General features: G+C 50.3%; 1 protein-coding gene across 1 annotated transcript in view; it reads left to right on the top strand.

Moving 5' to 3' along the window:
* Positions 1-19,338, top strand: part of LOC137437920 (uncharacterized) — a 422,503-nt gene that overhangs the window by 57,153 nt on the left and 346,012 nt on the right. The gene's annotated exons all lie outside the window — the stretch shown is intronic.

The raw sequence follows: 19,338 nt of genomic DNA, 5'->3' as shown, positions 1-19,338 counted from the left end.
CTAACATTTTTCAGGTATATTGGTTGGTCTTGTGCATTTTGCTGTCTGTTTGTATGTCAGTCGCCTACAGGTAACAATTTTAAACCTATACTGACGTTCAGAAAACTTCACCAGGTGGTAGTTGGTCATAAGGAAGAAGCCTATTGATTTTGAGGTCAAAGGTCAAAGGGTATCTTGAGGTCAGATTTCTAAAATTGTCATTTTTAGTCCGATTGACTTGAAAAGTAAACAGCATTTGCATATTGAGTCACTGAATTGGGAAACCAACTATTTTTTGAGGTCAAAAGATCAAAGGTCAATTCAAGGTCAAACTTCTAATATCAATTTTTATGTGAAAAATTTATCAATCTTAATCCGATTGACTCAGCTTTGATTGATGTAAATTTTAATCTTGATGAAATGGACGATTTGATGTATCCATGGCAACTTTTTATTTGGGGGAGGGGTGGATTTTGCAAGTATCGTGCTCTGCATGGTCTTGTTTGATTGTCTGTTTAATTGTCTCTCTGTTTCTTTGTCCGCACAGAATGTCTGAGTATGCTTTTCTCTGCAACCAATGGTCCGATTGGCAAGAAATTTTCACTCTTCGGAGCGTCTTCTCCTGTATAATTTTTAAATGATAATTCTTACGTCATAGGTCACGTGGCATGGGCGCCATCTTGGGAAAATCAAAAAACTTTGCACCTCTATATCTCCGAAACTGCTCCATGGAAAAAAATTGAAAAATGGCTCATTGTCAAGTACTCACCATGGGGAACAAGATATATTCGTGATGATGCGGTGCCTTCATTATGACGTCATTATTGGACAAGTAGAACGCTTGATCCAATCAGCTTGAAATTTCTTGAGCATGATCTACACAAAGGTTGTACAGAAGTAAATTGACGACGTCATTGGTTACGTGATTTGGCAGCCATATTGCATTGAACATAAATTTACGTCGTCAATAATCCGCACAAACACAGCAGCTAATAAACACCACACAAACACGTCCTGGCAGCTGTAATCTCTGATTGCTTTTTCTCGTTTCTACAATGGCATGGAGCTAATTAAAGTAGTAAAGCGCGGCGTTACGCGCGCTGCTTGTGAGCAAGGAGGAAGCGGACAAGCGGTAACATATAAACGTCTTTATTGTAAGACTACACTGTAACACTGAACTCCTCCGGGCTGGTCGCCCGGTGTATATCATGAGGCCACGCCTACCCCTCGGGCGTGGCCACCGCCCACTTGGTGCGTGGAATGATGTCACCACGCCAGTGGGCTTTTGTGTCCGCCACACGCGCCCCCCCCAGAATTCCCGCGCACCTGGAGGGCCAGTTTGCGGGGCAGACGAATGACCCGGCCGAAGCGCCCCCTGGCGATCGGCGGCGTCCGGGGTGCAGGGATACCAGGTGGGATGCCCCTGGCTGCCCCTGGGATGGGTGCAGGACCGGGGGGCGCCGTGGCGGCGGGGCTGGGCGGTGCCGGGGGTCCGCCCGCAGGAGGGCGGCCCCGACGTGGGGGTCGGGCCACTGGCGGTGGATGGTCCACATCGAGGTGGGCCGGCTTGAGGCGGTCTACCGAAACGTGGTCAGGAGTACCGCCGATGTCCAGGGTGAAGTGCTTCGCCCCGGTCTCCAGCACGCGGAAAGGCCCGTCGTACGGGGGCCGCAGTGGTGTCCGATGGGCATCGTGGCGGACGAAGACGTACTCCGCCGTGCGAAGCTCCGGGGCGACGTGCGTCGGTGGGTGCCCGTGGCATGCCGTTGGCACCGGGGCGAACCTCTGGGCGGTCTCTTGCAGAGCGGAGCGCTGCTGTGCCGTGGACCATGGTGCCGTGGAGTCGGGGAGGAACTCGCCCGGCACCCGCAGCGGTTGCCCGAAGACCAACTCCGCCGCGGATGCGCGCAGGTCCTCCTTGGGCGCCGTCCGGAGGCCCAGCAGGACCCAGGGGAGCCTGTCGACCCAGCCGCCGTCGCGGAGGGTGGCCCGGAGCGCGGCCTTCAATGAGCGGTGAAATCGCTCACACAGGCCGTTAGCCTGGGGGTGGTAGGCCGTGGTTCGGTGCAGCCGGACCCCGAGCCCCTGCGCAACCGCCCCCCAGAGCTCCGAGGTGAACTGGGGGCCGCGGTCGGATGAGATGTCTGAGGGGGCGCCGAACCGGGCGACCCAGGTGGCGATGAAAGCCTGCGCGACATCGGCCGCCGTTGTCGACGCCAAGGGCACGGCCTCCGGCCACCGGGTGGTGCGGTCCACCATGGTGAGGACGTAGGTGAAACCCCGCGAGGGGGGCAGAGGTCCCACCAGGTCCACGTGGACGTGGTCAAACCGGCGTTCCGGCACCGTGAACGGGGCCAACGGGGCCTGGGTGTGCCGGTGCACCTTGGCGCGCTGGCACGCGAGGCACGTCCTGGCCCAGCCGCGGACGGCCTTCCGGAGGCCATGCCAGACGAACTTGTCGGCGATCAGCCTTTGGGAGGCCCTCGCGCCCGGGTGGGACAGGCCGTGGATGGCGTCAAACACCTGGCGCTGCCAGCCCGCGGGCACAATGGGGCGAGGACGCCCGAGGGAGACGTCGCACAAGAGGGCCGCGCCCGCGCCGTCGAACGGCACCTCGGTGACGCGGAGGCCCGTGACGGCGGTCCGCAAGGCCTGGACGTCGGGGTCAGCGGCCTGGTCCGCTGCCATCCGGGCATAGTCGATGCCGAGGTGGACTGCGTGGGCGACGGCCCGGGAAAGGCAATCCGCCACCGGGTTGTCCTTCCCCGCGACGTGCTGGATGTCCGTCGTGTACTCGGACACGGCCGAGAGGTGACGCTGCTGCCGGGCCGACCACGGCTCGGTGACCTTGCCCATCGCGAAGATCAGCGGCTTGTGGTCGACGAAGGCAGTGAACGCCCGGCCCTCGAGCAGATGGCGGAAGTGCCTGACCGCCAAGTGAAGTCCGAGCAACTCGCGGTCGAAGGTACTGTAACGGCGTTCGGGCGGGCGAAGCTGCCGGCTAAAGAACGCCAGCGGTTGCCAAGCTCCACGCACCCATTGCTCGTGCACCGCGCCCACCGCGTAGTCCGAGGCATCAGTGGTGAGGGCGATCGGTGCATCGGGCGCCGGGTGCGCGAGCATGGTGGCGTTAGCCAAGGCGAGCTTCGCGCCCGTGAACGCCGTGTCCATCTGCTCGGTCCAGGTAACGTCGCCTTTGCCCGGCTTACCTCGGAGAGCTTCGTGCAGGGGGCGCAGGAGCTGGGCGATACGGGGCAGGAACCGATGGTAAAAGTTCACCATGCCCAGGAACTCCTGCAGCCCTCTGATCGTGCGGGGGCGCGGAAACCCCTTCACCGCCTCCACCTTGGCCGGCAGGGGGACGGCGCCGTGCCTGGTGACACGGTGCCCCAGAAAATCGATTGTGGCGGCGCCGAACCGGCACTTTGCGGGGTTCACAATCAGGCCATGCTGGCCCAGGCGTTCGAAGAGCGTGCGGAGGTGGCGTAGGTGCTCTTCGCGGGACGCGCTGGCGACGAGGATATCGTCCAGGTAGACGTAGACAAAATCCAAGTCGCGCAGGACGCTGTCCATCAGTCGCTGGAACGCCTGAGCCGCATTCTTCAGACCGAAGGGCATGCGCAGGAACTCGAAGAGTCCGAATGGCGTGATGACCGCCGTCTTCGGGACGTCCTCCGGCCTGACGGGGACCTGATGGTAGCCGCGTATGAGGTCCACCTTCGAGAAGAAGGACCTGCCCGCCAAACGGGCGGAAAAGTCCTGAATGTGGGGGACGGGGTAGCGGTCGGGAGTCGTGGCGTCATTGAGACGGCGATAGTCCCCGCACGGTCGCCATCCCCCGCCGGGCTTCGGCACGATGTGCAGCGGCGACGCCCAAGCGCTCTCTGAGCGCCGAACGATGCCGAGTCGCTCCAGGGTAGCGAACTCCGCTTTTGCCACCGCCAGCTTCGTCGGCTCGAGGCGGCGTGCCCGGGCGTAGACCGGTGGCCCGACGGTGGGGATGTGATGGGCCACCCCGTGCTTGACGGCCCCCGCCGAGAAGGTGGGCCGCGTGAGGGCCGGGAAGCCGGCGAGGAGGCGGGTGAATGCGTCCGCTGCCGGAAGCGTACAGACCAACGTGGCCGGAACCGAATCGTTCGGCAAGCCGCTTGGCAAGCCGCTCGTTGAGCTGGGCAACGCACACGCGAGCGAGCTGAACGTCTCGGCCTGGACAAGCCGTCTGCGCTTGACGTCGACCAGGAGCCCATTAGCGCACAGGAAGTCCGCGCCAAGCAGTGCCATGGGCACGTCGGCGGTGACGAACGTCCATCGGAAAACCTGCCCTCCAAACCGCAGAGAGAGGCAGCGTTTTCCGTACGTACGGATGGGCGTCCCGTTCGCGGCAAGCAGCGTGGGGCCCCCACCCGCGGCGTGCTTGTCTGACGTGCCGGCGGGAATGACACTCACCTGCGCTCCCGTGTCGCACAGGTAACGGCGCCCGGAGAAGGTGTCCGTTATGAACAGCAGGCTGCTCGAACGGCCGGCGCTCATCGCCACAATTGAGCGCCGGCCCGGGCATTTCCCGACCCGTTGAAGGAGCACGGCGGATGACACCGCCGAGCTTCGTGGCCGAACTTGGCATGGAACCAGCACCAGGTGGTGGAGCTGGAGGAGCGCGGCTGGCTCCGCCAGGCCGGTGGAGTCGACGGGTTTCCCCGCGGTGGCGGTTTTCGCCGCGGCGGTTGGCGGGGCGTGGCGGCGTTCACGAGGTGCGTATCAGCATGCTGCTGAACCTCAGCGTGCTGTAGAAGATGATGCTGTGGAACATCAGCGTCGAAGGCCGTGACGGCCACGCCAACGCTCGCCCGCGTGTCCGAAGCGGCGAAGTACTTGTCCGCCTCGGCCGCCAATGCTCGGGGTTCCGTTAGCCCGGTCCCGGCCAACGCGAGGCGAACCTGCGCTGGAAGTTGGCGACGGAAAAGCGCCCGGAATAGCGAACCGGGGGCTTCGTCGCCCAACAGTGACAGCATATGGTCCATTCGGACCGACGGGCGCGTCTCACCGAGCTCGGGGAGATCCAGGAGGCGGTCGGCCCATGCGTCGTCCGTAAGGCTGAACGTGGCTAGGAGTAGCCGCTTGAGTGCCTCGTACTTGTGGCCGTCCGGTGGGTGGCGAAGGACGGACACAACTCGAGCGGCCGTGCCGGGCCCGAGGGAGGCGACGACGTGGCAGTAGCGCGTGTCATCGCCGGTGAGGTGCCGAAGCTGAAATTGGGCTTCGGCCTGGACGAACCAGACTTCGGCCTGAGCCTCCCAAAATTCCGGAAGTTTGACGAAGGCGGCCATGGCGATGGCGTCGCGTGTGGAAGGATCGCTCCGGCAGATCCAACGTCGAGGGTCACCAGTAAAGCGCGGCGTTACGCGCGCTGCTTGTGAGCAAGGAGGAAGCGGACAAGCGGTAACATATAAACGTCTTTATTGTAAGACTACACTGTAACACTGAACTCCTCTGGGCTGGTCGCCCGGTGTATATCATGAGGCCACGCCTACCCCTCGGGCGTGGCCACCGCCCACTTGGTGCGTGGAATGATGTCACCACGCCAGTGGGCTTTTGTGTCCGCCACAGTTGCACACATCTTTCTCTATGCCATTATACCTAATTAGGGGGCCATACATTTATTAGGCGTGCAAATATGATGAAATTTTGATGATATTTTTCGACGTTCACTTTCCTCCTTTCCCTCGAATGTCCTTCCATTATTCTTTTCCTTCTCCCCCCTCCTCGAACTTCCATTTATCTTCTTTGGTCGTTTCTTTATCTCTTGATTTCTCTCGAATTTAAATTTTCTCACCTAAGCTCCACTCCTCACACCTGCCATTCAGAGTACGCAATAAGTAGAATAGATGGCTACTAAATTAGAAATGTACATTTATAACCAGGGGTGCAATTAAGGGGCGGCCAGGGGACAAGGCTGTACATCGAAAGTTGCGACAATTACTCGTAATTTTTATGCAATTTTGTTTTTAATGAGTGTGAACGTACCGCGTGGAGCACTCGTTGTGTGCATTGCGGTGCTCGGTGGGAAAGCAATGGTTTTCCATCATGATAATTCAAACACGTACTGTACTTCGAAACAAGAATGACCGCACTGTGGTCACAACCTGTGACAAAATCCGTTAACGGATCGATTGGGAAACACACATTTAATGCACTCTTAAAAGATTCCCAACTCGACACCTCTCATCCATGACACCCTCCACCACGGTTATATCAGAATGAGCTGATTCATCACATGGTCACGGGTTGCTTCACTTCAATACGGGGCCGTTCAAAAATTACGTAATGCTATTTTTTTAGTAAATTGCATAACATAACGCTTGATTACCGTGCGTTCAGACATACTGTGTGTTATGACGTGCTTGATTAAACCTTACTAATAATTTTTATTCGACATATGGTTTGATTTTTCTGGGTCCCTCATCGTGAGTAACACTGGTCCCAAACAAAGCCAATGGAAATCTGACATAACAAACACGGGCAGTGTATAATCAGCAGACGCTTATGCAGACCTAATGTGTTGAGTCCACCGAAAAACCAAGATAGCAGCCATATCATTTCGTCCTAGTGCTATGGTGGGTGGACTCACGTGACAGATGTGGGTGTGGTCTGGCAGTGGTCCGACCAATGGGTACACTTTTCAAAAATCGACCCCCAAAAAGAACCCCAACAACTACAGCAACGTGATGCCCTTGTATACCTGTGACATGTCGCAGGTAAAAGCATCAAATGTCCATTGTTTATCTCATGTTGAAGGCCTTGGATTCCACAGCGTCAAGCTGAGCAAGATGTGAGGCAGTGGAGCCAGCCCAGAGCAGAGAGCAGCACTCCATCAAGCTGTGGATGAAGGCCTTGTAGGTAGATATGAGTTCAGGAGTGCCAAGGAAGGATATTGTATGATGGAGGATGCCCAGTCGGCAGCTGGCTTTGGAGGTCAACTTTGAAATATGGTTTGCCGAAAAAAGATTGATGATTCTTTATTGGAAAGCCCAGTGACAGTGAAACAAGGTTTGATTATTATCCTGCATGAATTCAAAATGGCCACCTTAAATAGTATAAAAAACATTAGTCTGAGATATGGTTGATGTGTAAATGTACTGTGCCCTAGATATGATAGAGTGTCCTATATTGCTATGTTTGTACAGGGGTAGACATTACTTTAGAACAGATAGAACTGTATAGGTTGACTCAGCCTGTCATCCTTCCGAGGTCGGCAAATTGAGTACCAGTTCACTGGTAATTCCCTGTGTGTCGCAAGAGGCGACTAACAGGGTTGGCGGCCGGAAGGGCATCCGGCCATAAAAGATTGCTTCAAAAAGGGGACCACGGTGCCCAAAAAAGGCCAACTTCCGCTCCGCGGGGAAAAATGGCCTCTAAAGGTGGTTCAGATAGAACTGTATAGAGTAGCCTGGTCCATGTACGAGTAGGTAGCCATTCTCGATGTAATAAGCAGGGACTCATCAGCTAAAGGATCGTCGTGTTTGAATGTGCACCATATGGATGGTGGTGCGTTGTATTAAAATATCTAGGGTTTAATGTGAAGGAAATGTGTGTACAGGCCTTCCTGTAAGCATTCACTGAGTGCACCGGTGGCAAGAGAAGAGCAAAGAAAGGAGCAATGCATATTGTGGTAAGGCTCGGCCATGCTAAGAAAAAGAGGGGGCTATGATCTATGCTATGACTATGATTATCTCCTAAAGGGGGTGGAGCCCGATGCCTCTAGGGGCGGAGGGTTGTCAAGGGAGCAAAAATGGGAGGAGCCTGTAGCTCTCTGGTTCAGTGCGCTTTGATGAGCGGGAATAGATCAGACTCTGAGGAAAAGAGGGATTAGCTGAGAAAAGGTGCAAGAGGATTGCGCTAGTTCTGAGGAAAAGGAGGAGGAGGAGGAGCCTGTGACACAGGGCAGGATCGTTCTAGTTGAGGGAGAATTCAGGAGATCTGGAGAGATTGACATACGCACAGGGAGTGTTCTGAGAGGTCTGAGGGGAGTTGAGTGTGCCCTGGTCGAACCTGAGGAGTGGTGGTTTCTGGAGTGCACTCAGAGGAGAGCTTTAAGGAGGTCATCCTGCCTCCATGCCTTCACCCTGTGCCTATTCTTGTCTCCCCCCTTGCCTGTTCATCGTCCTACTCATCGCCTCATCACCTACCTCATCGTCTGCTTCCTCATCTCCCTGCTCGGCGCCACCCCTTCCTTCAACGTCCCCACGACTACCAGAGATAAGCCACCCAGTTGTTGTTCCCTTTCCCATCTGTGATTGAGTCAGGAGTGAGGTGCCTTAGTTTTTCTGTAGATTTCCTTTACTTCATTGTAAATATTTACTTGTTGATTGCTTGTTATGTGTTTCCCCATTTTTCCCTTCCATTCCACAATCGAATTCCCCCATTGGGTCAGTCTTTCCTGTTTATTCGGTTTGGGAATAAACCCATTGGTTTTTTTAAAGTTCTCAGGTTCTAGTGTTTCTTTCTCAGAGTATAAGGCCGCCGTAAATTGAACAGAGTCTTAGGGAAATAAAGCCAGTTCGGTCCATCCATTCAGTGGTGGTGTTAATCTCCCTGAAGATGACAATATATTTTTTAACATACAAATAATTAATTTAGCATTGTTTGTATATGTGCATGGTGATTGACAAACAAAACCCATGTGAATTATTATTAAATAATTATTTTATTACTGTAAACAATCACTTTAATGCGCATCATGTGAAACAATTTTAACTTTGACATTTTTCATGTTGAATTTCATGCATTTTGTGCATGGTTGGAACACAGACAGGGAATACAACAACAACAACAACAACAACATGCATTTTAAGGCCATTTTCCCTGCTAGAGCGGGGGTTAGCCTTGCGGGCCCCATGACAATCTTCTCCATTTTGCCCTATTTTCTGCATCTCTCCTTGGTAACCCCCTTGCCCGCATTTCTTCTTCCACCATCTTTAGCCAAGTCTTTCTCGGTCTTCCCCGTCCTCTACTTCCTTCTACATTCATTTCCATCACTCTTCTCAACCAGTCACTTTCATCCTTCCTCAACACATGACCAAACCATCTCAACCTGTTCCTCTCCACAGCATCAATCACAGGCTCTATTCCCATCATCTTTCGCAATTCATCATTTGTCTTCCTCTCTCTCAACGATACTCCACACATCCACCGAACCATTTGCATTTCCACCCTTTCCAGCCTGCGTTGCTGCTCTACATTCATTACCCATGTCTCGCTCCCATAAATCGTAACACTTCTCACACATGCAGCATACACCTTTCCCTTCAGCTTCAACGACACTCCCCTCCTCATCAGCACGCCACTTAGATCCCGAAACTTCTTCCATGCACATCTCACTCCAGCAACCGTTGCCGAGTCTGATCCACCTTCTCCATTCAGCATGTCTCCGAGGTAGCAAAATGTTTTCACACCTTCCAGCTTCACGCCGTCTCCAAGATCCAACTCAACATTTCCTCTATCTGCAGCTCCCTCTGTGCACACCTTACATTTGAATGTAGCTGCCACACTGGTTAATGACCCTCTCAGACCACTACATTTTTGATGAACCTAGTCAGCGCACATTGTACATTGAATGGAGTTCACTCCGACAACCTTCCTGCACACAGCACATGGCCACTTCCCAGTTCTTTCCACCTCACCACATGCTTTACCACTTGCCATCACCTTCGTCTTTCCGATATTCACCTTCAGACCTTTTGTCTCCATACATTCCTTCCACTTGTTCATCTTTTCCTTCAGTCCATCCATACTTTCCGCAATCAACACCAGATCATCTGCATACAACAACTCCCACGGTAAACCCTCCTTTACGTTCTGAGCCAGCACCTCCATCACAGCTACAAATAGTAGTGGACTTAGTACCGACCCCTGATGCACTCCCACCTTCACCTCAAACTCACCACTGTTCCCGTCCTTCATCCTTACAGCTGTGCGTGCTCTTTTGTACATTGCTATCACTACTCTGATCAACCATTCCTCCACTCCTAACTTCCTCAATGCCCATGTCAATACTTCGTGTGGAACCCTATCGAATGCTTTTTCCAGATCAACAAACCCAAGAAACAACTTCTTCCTCCTCTCCATGTACTTCTCCTGCAACTGCCTCACAATAAAGAGCGCGTCTGTCGTTCCTCTGCCTGGCATAAATCCAAACTGCATTTCGTCAATCTTCACCTTCTTCCTTATCCTCCTCTCCAACACCCTTTCCAATACCTTCATTCCATGCTCCAATAACTTTATCGCTCGGAATGAGCCACACTCCAGAGGGTCACCTTTCCCCTTGTATAGAGGGACGAGGGTACTCAGTTCCCAATCCACTGGAATGCGGCCTTCTTTCACCACCAGATTACAGATCTCTGTCATTCTCTTCACACCCCAACTTCCTGCTGCCGTCAACATATCTCTCACAACTCCCGTCGGTCCTCCCGCTTTTCTACACTTCATTGCTTTTATTGCTTACTCAACTTCCTTCTCAGTTATCTTCTCTGCCGGTCCTAAAACTGGGTTAGTCTCTATGTTGCCATCCCATTCATTCTCTGTATTCAACAGCATTTCCATATATCTTTTCCATTTTCCTTTAATTCCATCTGGGTCCACAACGATTTGTCCCACTTCATCCTTCAAGCAACTCACTCCCATCACATCACACCTCTCTTTCGCTATCTGCTTTGCAATCCTGAATGCCGCTCTCAGACCCTCTTCCGAATCCAAGCATTCTCCGAACATTTTCCTGCATGCCTCCTGCACCTTTGCTACCTCTTTCTTTGCAGCCTTCTTGGCTGCCTTATAACTTTCATGCTCTGCTTTTTCTGCTCCCGTACCCTTTGCCTTCTGCCACTCCTTGAACTTCTTCCTCTTCTCGTCAATCCTCTTTCCAACTTCATCATCCCACCACCATGTTTCCGAGTGCCTCGGTGGTCCTTTTGTCCATCCACATACCTCACCAACGGCTCCCAACAGACTATCTTTCATTGATATCCAACCACTTTCAAGCTCAACCACATCATCCTCGACCCTACTCAGCCTCTTTTAATGCCTCCCCTACAGTCACCTCTTTCAACCTCCACACCTTCATTCTCGGTTGGTACTTCACCTGCCGAGCTCTCCTCGCACCTTTCACCCTTATGGTCGCAGACAACCAAGTGGTGCTGTGAAACAGCCTCCTCCCCCGGGATCACCTTTGTGTCCCGGAGGTGCCCCCTATCTCGCCTACGCACCATCAGGTAGTCAACGGTTGTCGTCAACCCACCTGACGTGTATGTAACAAGCTTATTATCTTCTTTCTGGAACTGAGTATTACAAATCAACAAATCAGCTCCATCAGCAAACTCCAAAACCCTTTCACCTTCTCCATTTCTCACACCATATCCGTAACCCCCATTAACTCCCTCAAAACCGTCCATACTCCTTCCCACATGTCCATTTAGGTCTCCTCCTACCACAACAACTTCCTCATCTTTCACGTTTTCCATCAGCTTCTCTATCGCACACCAGAACTTGTCCTTCTCTTCATCGCTCCGACCAACCTGCGGAGCATATCCCGAGATGACGTTCACCAAGAGCTTTCCAATCATCATTTTCACCATCATCAACCTATCACTCACTCTAGTCACACTCACCACACTGTCTACAAACTCCTCAGAAAACAGAACACCAACACCATTCACACCCCCTGGGCACCCTTGCCACACAAACTTGTATTTCTGTCCCTGCCTACCCTTCACCATTCTCACACCACTTCCCTTCCATCTCGTCTCTTGCACACAACATTTGTCCACTCTTCTTCTGATCAATACTTCCACCACTTCTCCTGATCTCCCTGTCATTGTCCCTACATTCTATGTCCCAAACCTCAGAAACCGATCTCCACTTCGGGCTGTACCCTGCCCATATGTAGTTGTAATTGTCATGGTTCTCTTTTTGAGGCAATGTTTTCATGGCCGGATGCCCTTCCTGGCGCCAGCCCTCTGAGTTGCCTCTTACGACACGCAGGGATACGGTGTACCTATTTTAAACCAGAGTACACACCGGGAAACATTAAAAACATGGAAATTCTGGGGGGGGTCAGCACCATGGCTGTGGGGGCCCGGTCAGCACCACACTACGTTGGTCCAGTCAGCACTACACTATGTTGGTCCGGTCAGCACCACACCACGTCGGCCCGGTCAGCACCACACCACGTCGGCCCGGTCAGCACCACACCACGTCGGCCCGGTCAGCACCACACCACGTCGGCCCGGTCAGCACCACACCACGTCGGCCCGGTCAGCACCACACCACGTCGGCCCGGTCAGCACCACACCACGGCGGCCCGGTCAGCACCACACCACGGCGGCCCGTTCAGCACCACACCACGGCGGCCCGGTCAGCACCACACCACGGCGGCCCGGTCAGCACCACACCACGGCGGCCCGGTCAGCACCACACCCTGGCGGCCCGGTCAGCACCACAACACGTCGGCCTGGTATCTGTATCTCAAACGTGGGAAACGTGCAGATGATGAGATGGTCTGTCAGTTTCCGTGCGCAGCTCACGGCCGTTCAGGACACGTAACTTGAAGGTCCGCATGAACGACGATCCAGCTCAGATGAATTGCAGCGCAGGAAAGACGAACCAGCACGTCGGACAGCCAGCTTCAAGATGAACGTACACAGACAGGGAATATGACCAACAAATGTATGTGAGTAATTTTACAGGCATTTGTGATGCATAGTTTAACTAGAACGGCACTCAGTAGAGAGCATACCTCCACCTGGTTGGCCATATCACTCAATGGTGAAGAACCACTTAAAAAATAATACTAGCTGGATCTGGATCTTCACCAAAATTTACTCGATTCTTCCTTCTCAAACACGCAACCTGTCCACCTAGTTTCATCCAAATTCATCCATAACTTTTTGAGATATCCTGCTCTGTATCGTTTTTGGTCCTATCTCCCAATGGTGAAGAATCACTTTAAAAATTAAATAACTCTCATATTCGAATCCATATTCAGATCGTCCTTGTCAGACACCCAACCTGTCCACCAAGTTTCGTTCAAATGCGTCCACAACTTTTTGAGATATCCTGCTATGTATCGTTTTTGGCCCGATCTCCCAATGGTGAAGAATCACTTAAAAAATTATATTAGCCGGATCCGAATCCGGATCTTCACCAAAATAGATTCATTTCGTCCTTGTCACATATGTTAAATCTCTGCCAAATTTCGTCCGAATCCGTCCACAACTTTTTGAGATATTTTGTTCACAAACGGACAAACAGACAGACAGGGGTGAAAACATAACCTCCGTCCACCTTTGGTGGTGGAGGTAATAATTATAGACTGAAAATCAAAACAAATTGCACTAAAAATAGTTTTTGTGTGCAGGAGTGAAAGCATCACAATCTACCGTTCACAAAATGATTCGACAGCCGAATTGAAGGCTGCACCGTAAGATGCAAACCTCTCATCAGCACCAAAATAGAAAGGCCAGGTTATAATTTGCCAAGAAGAACAGAGGTGAGCCAGTGAGTTCTGGAACAAAGTTTTATGGGCATATGAAACCAAGATAAACCTTTACCAAAGCGATGGAAATGTGAAAGTGTGGAGAAAGGAAGGAACTGCATATGATCCAAAGTATACCATCTCATCTGTGAAGCATGGTGGAGGTAGTGTCATGGCTTGGGTTTGCATGGCTGCCTCTGGAACGGGCTCACTCATCTTTATTGATGTTGTCGCTAATGATGGCAGCGGAAGAATGAATTCAGAATTACAGAAACATTTTGTATGCCTATGCACAAGAAAATGCCTCCAAACTCATCGGGCGGCACTTCATGCAGCAAGACAACGACCCAAAGCACATTGCCAATGCAACAAAGGAGTTCATCAGGGGAAAAGAGTGGAAGTTTTTAGACTAGCCAAGTCAATATCCTAATTTTAATCTCATGGAGCATGCATTTCACTTGCTGAAGAGGAGACTAAAGTCAGAAACCCCCCAAACATATAACAACTGAAAATGGTTGCAGTATAGCCTTGGCAAAGCATCTCAAAAGAAGATACCAAGAGTTTGGTGATGTTAGTGGGTCATAAGATCGATGTAGTTATTGCATGCAAGCGATATGCAACCAAATACTAACTATTATATTATATTAATTTACTTTCAGTTAATCTATTCCAATACTTATGCTAATCTAAAAAGGGGGACTGAACTTTAAAAATGCTGTTGTTCCACGATGTTAAAACATATATCCATAGAAATACCAATAAATAATAGCTCACCTTGTTTACTCTTGCCTCATATTCATCTTTTGATCTCAAATCCAAATTTATTGAGTATATAGCAATAATAACAAATTTGACTTCACTGTTCCAATGCTTATGGAGGGCACTGTATAACGGCATTCACATACCATACAGCTCCCATACCCCTCCCCAGTCATTCCCTCCCCGACCGCCTCCAAAACATGATTAATAGTAAATATTGTTACATTTGTGGGGGTAGTGATATGTAGAGTCAGGTAGATCTGTATAGGTAGGTGCTCCGATGATCGTGGTAAGACCATCACCTGTAATTTCTGTTTCGCCAAATGTCGGAGTAAGGTGTATCTTCGTCCCCGTCAATAGGGAGTTAAAGCTCCCTGTTGGCTATACGTGACCCTCCCGGTATTAACCAAGGGGAGTCACACGACAATATCATCATTTTAAACTTACTCTGTGCATCAACAAACCCTAGATATGACCTTCCCATCAGTGTAAAGAAGCACGGAAATTTGGGTAGAACGTCTACTAACCTTCGGCCAACTATTTAGTTGTGGAAAGGCACATCCCTTTCTCACAGGTACGCTTACAAGTAAGTTCGGCTTCTTTAAAAGTTTCTTTAGTCGTTTCATTCTGCGATCCTTATTTGGCAGGCATGAAATATTTCCAGGCCGCCCTGATTTTCTTCGTTACTGGGGTTTCTGTGCATGCGTGCCGAGATATCGAGGACAAATTGCATCATTTTGAAAGTGCCGTATTAAATTGGGAGCACAGGAATGTGACGTCAAACTATTAAATCACGCGCCAAGAGGTAGGTGTTTCCAATGAAGCTTCAGGAACATTGTATTTCAATACCATGAAACTGTCAAAGAAATCAGCTTTGCAGCTCGTTTCGGCCTCTTTAACAAACTTGGAGTCTGATGTGAATGTCTCAGCAGGAGTTCCTTTCTTGGACCGTGAAAAGAGTTCGGCAGGTGTTACTAAATCTTTTAACAATAATGATAACCTCCCCTTTAGATAATTGGATGGTGGAATCTGCTGAAGTTAAAACGCCAGTTGTCTTGTAAGTGAATTTGGCATCACCTGGCCAAGTTGTCAAAGGAGCTTTTTGTGATGAAAGCTCTGGCGGGAATCAATGGCGTTTTAGTTTTACAAACGACCAGGAGGAAAAACATCAGATGGAGTGGCTGAGCAGGCCCATCACGCCTTGCGAAAGGCTTAACGGTCAAACGCAGTATAAACGGTTTCACACGTTGTGGGTTGAGCCACCTTCATCTGAACTTTCAAATGAGCTGCTGTGAGCTCAGGCACACTTCATGTTGTATTCATCAACTGAGCTAACACCTCACAACGCATCTGTTATGCCAAGAACGTTGGGAGGGAGTGGGTAGGGCCTAGTGGTAGGTGAAGCGGCATAGGCGTAGTTTGACTTCTCTATTTGGTGGGGGGTGGGGGGGGGGCAGGATTAATATATTAATAGTGGGTAGCTAGGTCTGACTTCCAAAATTACCGTTTGTTAGTTTAGTTACAGTGTACCTGAAATCATAAATACAGTATACAACAACAACAACAACAACAACAACAACAGGCATTTTAAGGTCATTTTCCCTGCTAGAGCGGGGGTTAGCCTTGCGGTCCCCATGACAATCTTCTCCATTTTACCATATTTTCTGCATCTCTCCTTGTTAACCCCCTTGCCCGCATTTCTTCTTCCACCATCTTTAGCCAAGTCTTTCTCGGTCTTCCCCGTCCTCTACTTCCTTCTACATTCATTTCCATCACTCTTCTCAACCAGTCACTTTCATCCTTCCTCAACACATGACCAAACCATCTCAACCTGCTTCTCTTCATAGCATCAATCACAGGATCTATTCCCATCATCTTTCGCAATTCATCATTTGTCTTCCTTTCTCTCAACGATACTCCACACATCCACCGAACCATTCGCATTTCCACCCTTTCCAGCCTTCGTTGCTGCTCTACGTTCATTACCCATATCTCACTAACATAAATCATAACACTTCTCACACATGCAGCATACACCTTTCCCTTCAGCTTCAACGACACTCCCTCATCATCAGCACGCCACTCAGTTCCCGAAACTTCTTCCATGCACATCTCACTCTAGCAACCGTTGCCGAGTCTGATCCACCTTCTCCATTCAGCATGTCTTCGAGGTAGCAAAATGTTTTCACACCTTCCAGCTTCACGCCGTTTCCAAGATCCAACTCAACATCTCCTCCATCTGCAGCTCCCTCTGTGCACACCTTACATTTGAATGTAGCTGCCACACTGGTAAATGACCCTCTCAGACCACTACATTTTTGATGAACCCACTCAGCACACATTGTACATTGAATGGAGTTCACTCCGACACCCTTCCTGCACACAGCACAGGGCCACTTCCCAGTTCTTTCCACCTCACCACATGCTTTACCACTTGCCATCACCTTCGTTTTTATACAGTTTATAAATACAGTTTATGTTCATTACTTATTTAATCACCCATTTTTGGGATTTACCCTAATTATTTGACATGTTTACCAGCTACCACCAATATTAGCACAACAAATTATTGAATTAAAAAATAAAATCGAGCACTTTGTGAATCATGTCACCCCGTGTTACACATACATAAACATTGTCTTCTACTATAAATGGATGAGGTGTGTGTGTGTGTGTGTGTGTGTGTGTGTGTGTGTGTGTGTGTGTGTGTGTGTGTGTGTGTGTGTGTGTGTGTGTGTGTGTGTGTGTGTGTGTGACATACTTTTTGTGTCTATTAATTACGTACATCTATTAATTAATTACATAATATTGAAATGTACTTTTTAACTCTTTCGACTGCTGAGACCCCTTCGACCTTTGAAGACCCTTTAAGACCCCTAAGATCGATAAAGACCCAGATGAACCAAAAGTCCCTGAGGACCTAAAAGACCCAGATGACCCAAAATACCCCCGAGTCAGGCAGGCAGGTATGCTACAAGGTGGTGAAATCAAATGAAAATTTGGTCCAATGGACCAACGGGCCCACTAGTATTATAAATACTGTTCTTAATGGTTAATGTGGGTGCAATCGTATTTCCCTTAGGTTAGCATAAACGTCCACAATGTCCTCTGGAATCAACTTCGTAGTTAAATCGCCTTCCATGTCAAGAAGAGCGAGTGAAGAACATCATCTTCCTACCCCCATGATTGAGCGCAACGAGTTTCTAATCGGTCTCATTGCAGAAAAGCTTCGTTCCGAAGTGACCATCCCGACTGGCAATGTGAGAGATAACCGGATGAGTTTGTTATAGTTTGGGTACATTCTCTGGGACAATTCTTTTTGAAGTTTCTGAAGGATAACAAATAGATTCCGTACAGGTAAAAATGTCCATTTCTGGAGCTGCAAGCTGAGGATTCATTTTGAGTGGGTCTGCATATTTCTACAAGAGTGGATGTGGATGAATGACATTTTTGTGACATCTTAACACTCAGTCACATGCTTCAGCAATTTGCATTGATTCTTTTGAGAATTATCTCTCTGACTCTGCAGTTCCGGCATTCAAAACGGGAATGTATACCTGCGGATGACACCTGTTTGTTTGAGGTTGAGTTACAGTCGCGAGTGTTTCATTTGTATTTGTTTCCTCTTATTCATGCTTTCTTTGACCCAAAGTTGTTAATCTGATTTGAAAAAGGATGCAGACAATCACATCACTCGACGCAAATACCGCGATATCTGCCGTGGCTGGGGAAGAAATCCACGAAGAAGAAAAAAAAGAAATCCGTTTCCCTTTTTCACTCATGCTTAAATACTGGATGTTTTTTAAAATCTTAATTGCAAACTATTGAAAAAAATAAAGGAGGGGCATTCGCCCCCCCCCCCGGCCAAAACGGGGTTATGGGTAAAAAAGTGGATGGGATTATAGGTAGCGTTTAGGGGTAGCGGGTAGGGGTAGGGGTACCGGATAGGAGTAGAGGTGAGGTAGTGGGTAGGGGTACCGGGTAGGAGTAGAGGTGAGGTAGTGGGTAGGGGTAGTGGATAGGAGTAGGGGTAAGGGTAGCAGATTGGAGTTGGGGTAAGGGTAGCAGATTGGACTTGGGGTAAGGGTAGCAGATTGGAGTTGGGGTAAGGGTAGCAGATTGGACTTGGGGTAAGGGTAGCAGATTGGAGTTGGGGTAAGGGTAGCAGATAGGAGTAGGGGTAAGGGTAGCAGATTGGAGTAGGGGTAAGGGTAGCAGATTGGAGTAGGGGTAAGGGTAGCAGATTGGAGTAGGGGTAAGGGTAGCAGATTGGAGTAGGGGTAAGGGTAGCAGATTGGAGTAGGGGTAAGGGTAGCAGATTCGAGTAGGTGTAAGGGTAGCAGATTGGAGTAGGGGTAAGGGTAGCAGATTGGAGTAGGGGTAAGGGTAGCAGATTGGAGTAGGGGTAAGGGTAGCAGCTTGGAGTAGGGGTAAGGGTAGCAGATTGGAGTAGGGGTAAGGGTAGCAGATTGGAGTAGGGGTAAGGGTAGCAGCTTGGAGTAGGGGTAAGGGTAGCAGATAGGAGTAGGGGTAAGGGTAGCAGCTTGGAGTAGGGGTAAGGGTAGCAGATGGGAGTAGGGGTAAGGGTAGCAGATTGGAGTAGGGGTAAGGGTAGCAGATTGGAGTAGGGGTAAGGGTAGCAGCTTGGAGTAGGGGTAAGGGTAGCAGATTGGAGTAGGGGTAAGGGTAGCAGATTGGAGTAGGGGTAAGGGTAGCAGATTGGAGTAGGGGTAAGGGTAGCGGATTGGAGTAGGGGTAAGGGTAGCGGATAGGAGTAGGGGTAAGGGTAGCAGATTGGAGTAGGTGTAAGGGTGGAAGATTGGAGTAGGGGTAAGGGTAGCAGATTGGAGTAGGTGTAAGGTTAGCGGATAGGAGTAGGTGTAAGGATAGCAGATAGGAGTATGTGTGAGGGTAGAAGTTGGAGTAGGGGTATGGGTAGCAGATTGGAGTAGGGGTAAGGGTAGCAGATTGGAGTAGGGGTAAGGGTAGCAGATTGGAGTAGGTGTAAGGGTAGCAGATTGGAGTAGGGGTAAAGGTAGCAGATTGGAGTAGGGGTAAGGGTAGCAGATTGGAGTAGG

The sequence above is a fragment of the Myxine glutinosa genome (assembly GCF_964187855.1).
Source record: "Myxine glutinosa chromosome 12 unlocalized genomic scaffold, kmMyxGlut1.1 SUPER_12_unloc_2, whole genome shotgun sequence".
Taxonomy (NCBI): domain Eukaryota; kingdom Metazoa; phylum Chordata; class Myxini; order Myxiniformes; family Myxinidae; genus Myxine; species Myxine glutinosa.
Note: the sequence above shows the minus strand (reverse complement) of the source record. Positions and strands in the feature narration are given on the sequence as shown.